Source organism: Salvelinus sp. IW2-2015, linkage group LG14 (genome assembly GCF_002910315.2).
Source record: "Salvelinus sp. IW2-2015 linkage group LG14, ASM291031v2, whole genome shotgun sequence".
Classification (NCBI taxonomy): domain Eukaryota; kingdom Metazoa; phylum Chordata; class Actinopteri; order Salmoniformes; family Salmonidae; genus Salvelinus; species Salvelinus sp. IW2-2015.
In genome coordinates this window covers 6,793,350-6,805,485 of record NC_036854.1, presented here as the reverse complement: position 1 = coordinate 6,805,485, position 12,136 = coordinate 6,793,350, and the positions used below count along the sequence as shown (strand labels likewise).

At 42.9% G+C, this 12,136-nt stretch overlaps 1 protein-coding gene across 3 annotated transcripts in view; it reads right to left on the bottom strand.

Annotated features, from left to right (window-relative positions):
* The window catches only part of LOC111972974 (zinc finger and BTB domain-containing protein 1-like), a 37,705-nt gene extending 25,569 nt beyond the window's left edge, over window positions 1-12,136 (bottom strand). For 2 of the 3 annotated variants that reach the window (XR_002878510.1, XM_024000085.1), the window contains exon 1: window positions 11,969-12,136. The gene's annotated coding sequence lies outside the window, so the exon portion shown is untranslated. Of the gene's footprint in view, window positions 1-4,314; window positions 4,466-11,968 lie in introns of all 3 variants that reach the window. The other variant, XM_070446471.1, reaches the window with a different exon arrangement.

Sequence of the window (12,136 nt, the reverse complement as noted above, 5' to 3'; positions counted from 1 at the left end):
TGTTCTGTAGATTCGACCCAATGATTCGTCTGATAAACAAAGAACTTCGCGTCCTGCAGGCCCAGATCAAAGCTTGCGAGACATTCAATAATGTCATCTTCACAGACGAATCAACCGTGGCCCAATTTGCTCAAAACTGCTACAGAAAAAAGAAGATCAAGACGATAAATATGTTAAAGATGTTTTGAGTTAGAAATGTAACACTTTAGAGTACATAAGCATCGAATACATTGCAAGTTGAGGGATTTTAAAAAGTCTATTGTCCTGCTAATAGGAAACATTTGCATGATGGGCTACATTCTTTTTTGTAACCACAATGTCACACAATTTGTATCAACCTTTCCAATTACTTTTAGAGTTTAGGATTTACACCTAGCTCGGCTATTAGACAATTCTTTAGTACAGGTTGAATAGTCTATTGTTTAGCTAATAGCCCATCCTGCTACGCTTGTGAAAAACTGATAACACTTTTAGCCCTTTCCACATTTTAAAGATTCCAATTGAGTGTTTTTTGCCACAATCGGCCCCAACCCCAATTAATAAATTTAGGCACAGTCGATAGCGTGCTGGACTTCAAGATAGAATGTTGAGAGTTCGAAATCTGCTCCCTGCTTGTTTCATTACATTTATTATGCCGGTCTGAAGAGCAAACAGCCTGGATTGTTCTCCCATCTCGTTCCTCGCTCTCTTCCACGCGTCATTCAGCACGCTTGTGGGCATGCTGGCAGGATGTACTGTTTTTATTCTGTATATATGAATTACAAATCAGCCTTTAGTTAAATCATGTTTCTAAGCTATTGCATAGTTACAATGTGTAATCATTGATGTCCCAGGAGCAGGAGTGGTAAAAACTGTTGAGGTGTATGATTGTAATACATACATGCAGACACCGCATCATTCACAGAATGGAGTTTGATACACCTGGTATTGGATATGACTGAAAAATAAAACTTGCTAAAGAGCGATTTTCGTAAATTAACTTGATGACAAAAAAATATGCACAATCGTTTGTCTCTACACTAACTAACATATTCCTCTCAATTGTAAATTTTTTTGCTTGGCTCATTATGACTTTATATTTACTTAAATTAGCTTCCACCATAATGTTTTGTCAGCCATCTTTGCTGATAAAGTCATCAGGGACGGGTGGCTTGCATCAAATTCGTCATTGGAACCACTCGATATGATTGGTCATATAAAAACATTTGGACCCAAATGCATAATGAGTGCTCGAACACCTCCTTGTGGTGGTCTGGAGCAATGAAACCGTGATGCTAGGTACCTCTAAATCCCGCGGTGTAAGCTCGCAACTTTTATAGGAGGAACCACTGTATGTATTATGGCTTTACACCCCCTGCTATAATATAGATAAAGAGTTACTTGTCTAACAGATTAATGGAAGCCTCTCAAAAATAATCCAGGTTGAAGCAGGAATTCCCCAGGGTAGATGTTTAGCCCCCTTGCTTTTTACAATCTTTACTAACGACATGCTACTGGCCAGCCAAACCCACCGCCCTATAGGACTTTCAATCACGGTTGGATGTGATGCAGCCTGGATTCGAACCAGGGACTGCAGTGATGCCTCTTGCACTGAGATGCAGTTCCTTAGACTGCTGCACCACGCGGGAGCCCAACGTAAAGCGCTGCAGATATTTTCGGAATGGGTAGCAAGGAATAAGTTTGTCCTAAATATTTCCAATAACTAAAAGCATTGTATTTGGGACAAATCATTCACTAAACCCTAAAGCTCAACACCACCTTGTAATGAATAGTGTGGAAATTGAGCAAGTTGAGGTGACTAAACTGCTTGGAGTAACCCTGGATTGTAAACTGTCATGGTCAAAACATATTGATACAACAGTAGCTAAGATGGGGAGAAGTCTGTCCATAATAAAACACTGCTCTGCCTTCTTAACAACACTATCAACAAGGCACCTGGCTTTACTGAGCTGGACAAACTTCTCTCATCGACGAGAGCCCAAGAAGCAATTCCCCCAGTGCGCATCTCTAGTCAGAACAGGCCTTGCACAAATTTTTCCCGGCGGCACATTTTTTGGCTGGCGCCCGCATTGCCTTTGTTGTTGATTTCCTTACAAATAATAACTTTGGACGTGTGCATTCATATAAAAGTAAGTGGCTTATTTTCTGTATATATCGTGTAGTCGTTTCTACTATAGCGTACCGTATGTATGGAGCATAATGTATTCAGTGTTATTCACGTTTTCAAGTACTGGTGACAAATCATGCATTCCGATTCTTGCATAGATTGTAATAGACAGATATGATGTGTGTAAAATACGTCTTTGAAGGTTATGATGAGATAATGCTGAGCTATTTACCAGCTATATGTGGCGCCATGTTTGTTGACATCATACAATGCATTCTGGTTGTCACGTAAGCATCTGTCAGACCAAAGACGTTATAACAAAACGAGGTGAAGGGATGGTTCACTCGACTGACTTATAGTACTTTCAAGACACCTGGGAAATCTGAAAGATACCAGGTCAAATCACGACGTCAGTGATCTTCAGGTCAGAAAGTAGGAGCTCTAGAAAAAGGCCTAAGTTGCTGAGTTGGAATTCCGTGTTGGATGACCGTTTTTTTTCCAGAGTTCCCAGTTGTCTTGAACTCACTGAAGTTGGAAGTCAGTTGTTTTGAATGTGGCATCAGATTGTAACTATGGCACCTCAGGGTTGCCAGCTTAGACCCCCCTTTTCTAGGGGTTTTACTTTTATTTAGCTTATAAACTTCTCCTGTGTTTGCCCCCAATTCATTGATAAATCCCCATCATAACTTCCTGCATCACATCCCTGCACAATACCTTCCTCCATTTCAACCCCCCGTGGACTTGAAATCTCCCACAAATGAAGCTAATCCTCTCACAAACTCCTCAAAATTGGTTTTGACCAAATCTGGCAACCCTTTTGATCTTTCGCGCTACAGTTAGGCTAGGCAGTAGGCTTACATTTGGGTTGATAATCTGCGAGGTGATAACATTTTATTTTCTTTGTGATTCATCAAAAACTGTAAACGCCTTGTCAAGTCATGTGCTCCGGTTCTTGTATACACTGTAACAAGTATCTTGAACAAAAATATGAATGCAACATGTTCAATGATTTTACTGAGTTACAGTTCATATTAGGAAATCAGTCAATTGAAATAAATGCATTATGCCCTAACCTATTAGTTTTCACATGGCTTGGGTGGGCCTGGGAGGGCATAGGCCCACCCACTGGGGAGCCAGTCCCAACCACTGGGGAGCCAGTCCCAGCCAATCAGAATGAGTTTTTCCCCACAAAAGAGCTTTATTATAGACAGAAATACTCCTCAGTTTCATCAGCTGTTTGGGTGGCTGGTCTCAGACAATCCTGCAGTTAAAGAAATCAGATGTGGAGGTCCTGGGCTGGCATGGTTACACGTGGTCTGCGATTGTTGGACTTATTGCCAAATTATCTAGAACGACGGAGGCGGCTTATGGTAGAAAAATGAACATTCAATTCTCTGGCAACAGCTCTGGTGGACATTCCTGCAGTCAGCATGCCAATTGCACGCTCTTTCAAACTTGAGACATCTGTGGCATTGTGTTGTGTGACAAAACTGCACATTTTAGAGTGGTCTTTTATTGTCCCCAACACAAGATGCACCTGTGTAATGATCATGCTGTTTAATCCGCTTCTTGATATGCCACACTTGTCAAGTGGATGGATTATCGTGGCTAAGGAGGATGCTCACTAACAGGGATGTAAACACATTTGTGCACAACATTTGAGAGAAATAAGCTTTTTGTGCGTATGGAACATGGGAACAACACTTTACATTTTGCGTTTATATTTCTGTTCGGTAAACTTCAAATATTTGTAATTTTTTTCAGGCAATGGGCGCAGCCATCTTTGAATTTGTTTATTTGCGTCTTATAGTGAATGGCATTTTGGGATTAGGGAGTTTTCGCTTGTCAAACAAACAAACATGGCTCTCATCATAAAGAATTTAGTTGCTGTTAGCTTAGTTGACACACATCTAAACAATATGACATTTTTCCCTTGTGCTCACCAGAGATGTGGTGCATTGTAAACAAGTCTAGCTGTTAGGTCGCTAACTTATGTTATTTAGGCTGGTTTATGTAATGAGTTTGGCTGTGGATGTGTTCCATGTGATGCTTGGATGATGAAGTTAGCATTTATCTTTTACAATAAAAGGTGAAATTGAGGAATATTTCACATCAGTACAAAACAGGGTTAACGAGACCACCCTCGTCCCAGTGCCCAAGAAAAACAAGGTGACATGCACAAATGACTATCACCCTGTCACGCTTACCTTGGTCATCATGAAGTGCTTCTAGAGGCTGGTCATGGCCCACATCAAGCCCAGCATGCCAGGCACACTGGACCCACTCCAATTTGCCTACCACTCCAACAGATCCATGGAAGATGCCATTTCCATCGCTATTCACATAGCCGTAACACAACTGGACAAGAGGAACACTTATGTGAGAATGCTGTTCATTGATTCATTGAGTCAGTTCAGCATTCAACACTATTGTTTCCTCCAAGCTCGACACCAAGCTCAGAGCCCTGGGTCTGGACACCACCCTCTGCAACTGGATTTCCTGACGGGTAGTCCACAGGCTGTGAGGATTGGCAACAACACCTCCTCCATACTGACTCTTAACACAGGGGCACCCCAGGGGTGTGTCCTCAGTACTTTGCTGTACTCCCTGTTCACCCATGACTGCGTGGCTTTGCACAACATCAACTCCATCATCAAGTTTGCTGACAACACTACCATTGTAGGCCTGATAACCAACGAGTCAGCCTACAGGGAGGAGGTAAGTGAACTGACATTGTGGTGTCATCACAACAACCTCTCCTTCAACGTCAGCAAAACACTGCACCATTGAGAGTGTCCTGACCGGTTGAATCAAGGCCTGGTACGGGAATTGATCCATCCACGACCCAAGGCGGCTCTACTCTAAACGGTGCCTGAAGAAGCCATGCAGCATCATCAAGGACCCCACACACCCCAACCACGAGCTGTTCTCTTCCTTACCATTGGGCAGACGGTATCGGAGCATGAGGTCTGATAAAAACAGTCTCTGAGCATGTTGGTATCAGACTGCAGAACACTTCATCTGGACTAACCACCTGCTCTGATTCTCCACACCTTAGCACACATGCACACATGCACATCACAACTGTTGCTACCAGACTCCATTATACTGCTAAATGTATACACTTGCTCCCCATCCCTAATACATGTATAAATATTGGACTACAAATTGTGCCTTCCTGTATTATACTTATGTCAAATGTTTATTATATTCTACTGCCATTAACTTTATTTTCGTATTCTTATCTTTTACTATTTCTTATCATTGTTGCACTGTCCAGAAGGAACCTGCAAGTATGCATTTCGTTGGACAATGTATACCATGCGTATCCCGTATATACGACCAATAAAACCAGAAACCTGTTGTGTTGGCATGGTTTACCAGACCAGTGGGAGGAGGTGTTGATGACAGTGATGAGCCCCAGTGTGATTTCTACAAACAGCCTCTGTGCCAACAACATGTCTGATGACAACAACCAGATGATATTCTTCCACCCTGGATCACAGTAAACACACACCTAGTCTCTCTCTCTCTGTATGCCTGTTGCACGTGAGAGAGAGTAATGGGTCTGTATATGCAAGTATGTGTGTAGTGTAGGATATACACTACCGTTCAAACGTTAGGGGTCACTTAGAAATGTCCTTGTTTTTGAAAGAAAAGCTCATTTTTTGTCCATTAAAATAACATCAAATTGATCAGAAATACAGTGTAGACATTTTTAATGTTGTAAAATGACTATTGTAGCTGGAAACGGGTGATTTTTTATGGAATATCTACATAGACATACAGAGGCCCATTATCAGCAACCATCACTCCTGTGTTCCAATGTCATGTTGTGTTAGATAATCCAAGTTGATCATTTTAAAACGCCAATTGTTCTTTAGAAAACCCTTTTGCAATTGTGTTAGCACAGCTGAAAAATGTTGTGCTAATTAAAAAAGCAATAAGACTGTCGTTCTTTAGACTAGTTGAGTATCTGGAGCATGCCAGCAGCATACCACCCTGCATACCACTGCTGGCTTGCTTCTGAAGCTAAGCAGGGTTGGTCCTGGTCAGTCCCTGGATGGGAGACCAGATGCTGCTGGAAGTGGTGTTGGAGGGCCAGTAGGAGGCACTCTTTCCTCTGGTCTAAACAATGACCCCAATGCCCCAGGGCAGTGATTGGGGACACTGCTCTGTGTAAGGTGCAGTCTTTCGGATGGGACGTTAAACGGGTGTCCTGACTCTCTGAGGTCATTAAAGATCCCATGGCACTTATCGTAAGAGAAGGGGTGTTAACCCCGGTGTCCTGGCTAAATTCCCAATCTGGCCCTCAACCATCACGGTCACCTAATAATCCCCAGTTTACAATTGGCTCATTCATCCCCCTCCTCTCCCCTGTAACTATTCCCCAGGTCGTTGCTGCAAATGAGAACGTGTTCTCAGTCAACTTACCTGGTAAAATAATGGGATAAATAAAAAAAAAATAAAAAAAATAAAAAAAAAATCTGCATTTGTGGATTTGATTTCAGGCTCAAAATGGCCAGAAACAAAGACCTTTCTTCTGAAACTCATCAGTATATTCTTGTTCTGAGAAATGAAGGCTATACCATGTGAGAAATTTCCAAGAAACTGAAGATCTCGAACAACGCTGTGTACTGCTCCCTTCACAGAACAGCGCAAACTGGCTCTAACCAGAATAGAAAGAGGACTGGGAGGCCCCGGTGCACAACTGAGCGCAAGAGGACAAGTACATTAGGGTGTCTAGTTTGAGAAACAGACACCTCACAAGTCCTCAACTGGCAGTATCATTAAATAGTACCCGCAAAACACCAGTCTCAACGTCAACAGTGAAGAGGCGACTCCGGGATGCTGGCCTTCTAGGCAGAGTTCCTCTGTCCAGTGTCTGTTATTTTGCCCATCTTAATCTTTTCTTTTTATTGGCCAGTCTGAGATATGGCTTTTTCTTTGCAACTCTGCCTAGAAGGCCAGCATCCCAGAGTCACCTCTTCACTGTTGACGTTGAGACTGGTGTTTTGCAGGTACCATTTAATGCATTAGCATCGAACAGCCCCCGTGATATGCAACTTTTCAGGGAAGTTAGAAACTAATATACACAGGCAGTTAGAAAAGCCAAGGCTAGCTTTTTCAAGCAGAAATTTGCTTCCTGCAACACAAACTCAAAAAAGTTCTGGGACACTGTAAAGTCCATGGAGAATAAGAACATCTCCTCCCAGCTGCCCACTGCACTGAAGATAGGAAACACTGTCACCACCGACAAATCAACTATAATTGAGAATTTCAATAAGCATTTTTCTACGGCTGGCCATGCTTTCCACCTGTCTACCCCTACCCCGGTCAACAGCACTGCACCAACCCACCCAAACCTTCCCCATTTCTCCTTCTCCCAAATCCAGTCAGCTGATGTTCTGAAAGAGCTGCAAAATCTGGACCCCTACAAATCAGCCAGGCTAGATAATCTGGACCCTTTCTTTCTTTCTTATCTGCTGAAATTGTTGCCACACCTATTACTAGCCTGTTCAACCTCTCTTTCGTGTCATCTTTAGAGATTCCCAAAGATTGGAAAGCAGCTGCGGTCCTTTCGAGATTCCCAAAGATTGGAAAGCAGCTGCGGTCATCCCCCTCTTCAAAGGGGGGGACACTCTTGACCCAAACTGCTACAGACCTATATCTATCCTACCCTACCTTTCTAAGGTTTTCGAAAGCCAAGTCAACAAACAGATTACCGACCATTTCGAATCCCACCATACCTTCTCCGCTATGCAATCTGGTTTCAGAGCTGGTCATGGGTGCACCTCAGCCACGCTCAAGGTCCTAAACGATATCTTAACCGCCATCGATAAGAAACAATACTGTGCAGTTGTATTCATTGACCTGGCCTAGGCTTTCGTCTCTGAGGATGTGGTGATTGACATCGGCAGACTTGACAGCCTTGGTTTCTCAAATGAGTGCCTCGCCTGGTTCACCAACTACTTCTCTGATAGAGTTCAGTGTGTCAAATCGGAGGGTCTGTTGTCCGGGCCTCTGGCAGTCTCTATGGGGGTTCAATTCTCGGGCCGACTCTCTTCTCTGTATACATCAATGATGTCACTCTTGCTGCTGGTGATTCTCTGATCCACCTCTATGCAGATGACACCATTCTGTATACTTCTGGCCCTTCTTTGGACACTGTGCTAACTAACCTCCAGACGAGCTTCAATGCCATACAACTCACCTCCGTGGCCTTCAACTGCTCTTAAATGCAAGTAAAACTAAATGCATGCTCTTCAACCGATCGCTGCCCGCACCTGCCCGCCCGTCCAGCATTAGTACTCTGGACGGTTCTGACCTAGAATATGTAGACAACTACAAATACCTAGGTGTCTGGTTAGACTGTAAACGCTCCTTCCAGACCCACATTAAGCACCTCCAACCCAAAATTAAATCAAAAATCTGCTTCCTATTTCGCAACAAAGCGTCCTTCACTCATACTGCCAAACATACCCTCGTAAAACTGACTATCCTACCGATCCTCGACAATGTAATTTACAAAATAGCCTCCAACACTCTACTCAACAAATTGGATGCAGTCGATCACAGTGCCATCTGTTTTGTCACCAAAGCCCCATATACTACCCACCACTGCGACCTGTACGCTCTTGTTGGCTGGCCCTCGCTTGATATTCGTCGCCAAACCCACTGGCTCCAGGTCATCAACAAGTCTTTGCTAGGTAAAGCCCCGCCTTATCTCAGTTCACTGGTCACCATAGCAGCACCCACCCGCAGTACGCGCTCTAGCAGGTATATTTCACTGGTCACCCCCAAAGCCAATTCCTCCTTTGCCCGCCTTTTCTTCCAGTTCTCTGCTGCCAATGACTGGTACGAACTGCAAAAATCGCTGAAGCTGGAGACTTATCTCCCGCACTAACTTCAAGCACCAGCTGTCAGAGCAGCTCACAGATTATTGCACCTGTACACATCCCATCCAACTACCTCATCCCCATACTGTATTTATGTATTTATTTTGCTCCTTTACACCCCAGTATCTCTACTTGCACATTCATCTTCTGCACATCTATCACTCCAGTGTTTAATTGCTATATCGTAATTACCTTGCCACTATGGCCTATTTTATTGCCTTATCCCTTCTCCCTTACCTCATTTGCACACACTTTGTATATACTTTTTTCTACTGTATTATTGACTGTATGTTTGTTTATTCCATGTTTAACTGTGTTGTTGTATGTGTTGAACTGCTTTGCTTTATCTTGGCCAGGTCACAGTTGTAAATGAGAACTTGTTCTCAACTAGCCTACCTGGTTGAATAAAGGTGAAATAAAATAAAACCTCTGGGACTTGTTGGATTGGAGGGTGAGGGCTAGGGCCATTCCCCCAGAAATGTCTTAATGCAGCTGGTGGCCACACCAGATACTGACTATTACTTTAGATTTTTACCCCCCCCCCCCCCCCCRCCCCRCCCCTCCTTTGTTCAGGGACACATTATTCAATTTCTGTTAGTCACATGTCTGTGGAACTTTTTCAGTTTATGTCTCAGTTGTTGAATCTTGTTATGTTCATAAAAATATTTACACCTCACCAACATTAGACAACTATACAGAAAGCTCTTGAAATAAGTAAATCAAATCAATGATGAGAACAGTCAGATTAACCAATACATGACTGGACACAGTGGCGTAACGGGAAGATTGGAATACCATGAACCAAGAGGTTGTGAGTTCAAATCCCAGGTGAGAAAATGTTGAATATTTCCGGTATAAATGAACATGCACAATGTTAATCATCTACTTCAGTGTGTCAAATATATAAGTTAAAATCACTGTGTGTGTGTGAGTCTCCCCAACCTTGGCAACAGACAAAGCTATGAATTCATCAGTGGTTCACCAATCAGGGCCTTGATGTTAGGCAGTGTCAGAGGAAGGCCCTAAAAATTGCGAAAGACTCCAGCCCCCCTAGTCATAGACTGTTCTCTCTGCTACCACAATGTACCAGAGTGCCAAGTCTAGGTCCAAGAGGCTTCTACCCCCAAGCCATAAGACTCCTGAACATCTAATCAAATGGCTACCCAGACTATTTTGACAGTGCAACAGTATCTAACAGGTAATATCTAACAAAACCTAATACCTAACAAATTCCACAACAAAACCTAATACGCACAATCTAGTATAGGAATGGGATGAGAATATATAAGTATAAAATATATGGATCAGCAGTGACAGAGTGGCTAAGATGCAATAGATAGTGAAGGATACAGAATATACATGAGATGAGTAATGCGAGATATAGTGGCATTATTAAAGTGACTAGTGTTCCATTTTTTAAAGTGGCCAATAATATCAAGTCTGTAGGTAGGCAGCCGCCTCTCTGTGCTAGTGATGGCTGTTTAACAATCTGATGGCCTTGAGCTTTGATGCACCTGTACTGACCTCGCATTTGGATGGAAGCGAGGTGAACAGGTACTTGTAACTTTTATTTCTTATTCTTATGTTTTAAACTGCATTGTTGGTTAGGGGCTTGTAAGTAAGCATTTCACTGTAAGGTCTACACCTGTTGTATTCGGCGCATGTGACTAATAACATTTGATTTGATTGGCTCGGGAAACAGCAACAAGGTGTAATTCAACTCTTTGGGGGTTCAATTACACCCGACAACTGATACACAGAAATGATCCCATGAAACGTATCTCGAACGTTGATATTTTATATTCTGAGAACATGGCAACCCTATTCTGTGTATGTTTGGTGGGACACTGATGGCGTATTCTCCTCGTCCACAGAAAACTGGACACGTGAATGTTCTTGCAACGTTCCCATAAAACGTGTCTAGAACATTAATATCTTAAAGATTCTGATAAAATGGTAACCACATTCTGGGTAAATTCTATTAGACATCAAGGGAATGATCTCTTGGAAATATTCCTTGCACATCATGGGCACATTCCTGTGAAAACATGAGTTAATGACCTAATGAGATTCTTAAGGAACCTTCTCTAACGTTGTGGGGACGTTTTTGTTAGCTGGGGTGGGCCTTCAACCAGAGGGTACAATAGGGACAAATCTGCCGTGATTCGGTTATTCTAGCAAGGCCCTTAATCCCTAAACTCCAGGCGTGCTACACCGTGGCAGACTCTGGCATCCAGCCGCTCAGTGTGTGTACCTCGGGAAGCAAAAAGGACCGATTTCTATATAGCTTATCATTTTTATGTGATATACAGCCTGCCTGTCAAGTTATAGTTATTGTAGACCGAACTCCTCTAAGCATTTGTAGCCTTTTTTATTTTAAGCTTTAGCTGACTAAAATCCATTCCATAGTGTAGGAAATTGAGTTCATCAGAAATGTCTTTCAGCTATTCAAACCTAAATATATAACAGTCTAGAATGCATTTGAAGGTAGTTGACCACAATGAACTATCTGCTATCATCAATGGTCTACTTTGAGAATGTGCAGTCAGCAAAGTGATATCCTCATATGTATGGTTCAAAACAGCAGTTTCTTTGTCAGGACTCCGACGGCTCAAATTGAGAGGTTTTACATCCCACCCACGCATCTTCATTGGCCTTTTTTGGAGACTGTCGCGCGGACATCATATCTACCAATCATACCACAATAAAAAGTAATAATCAACTAGACAGATTTACAGTAATTCCGATCGGAGCAACAGAGTGGTACTTCTTGAAAATATCGGGGGACCAAACAAAGTGAAACCAAAATGGAGAGCTCCACGGCAGTGTTGTCGGTAATGTCACGCAAGCACGCACTGCCACCCCCGCGCTGCTTCCCGCATTCACGCTATGTGAAAAAAGGAACAAGGTTTTTCCAAACGCAGGAATGTTTACTCTGTGAAAACACTGCATAAATACTCACCGAAAATAAAGGTGGCCGACTATGGCTGTAGTAAAACTCAAGTTGGGTTGTACTGTCCAGAAGTTCCACCTGAACCGCTTTTATCCAAGCATAAAGTTGTGACGAGAATAATCGCGAGGGCGAAGCCCCTTCTGCAGCACGGATGACAGAACTTCCGCACAGCCGCTG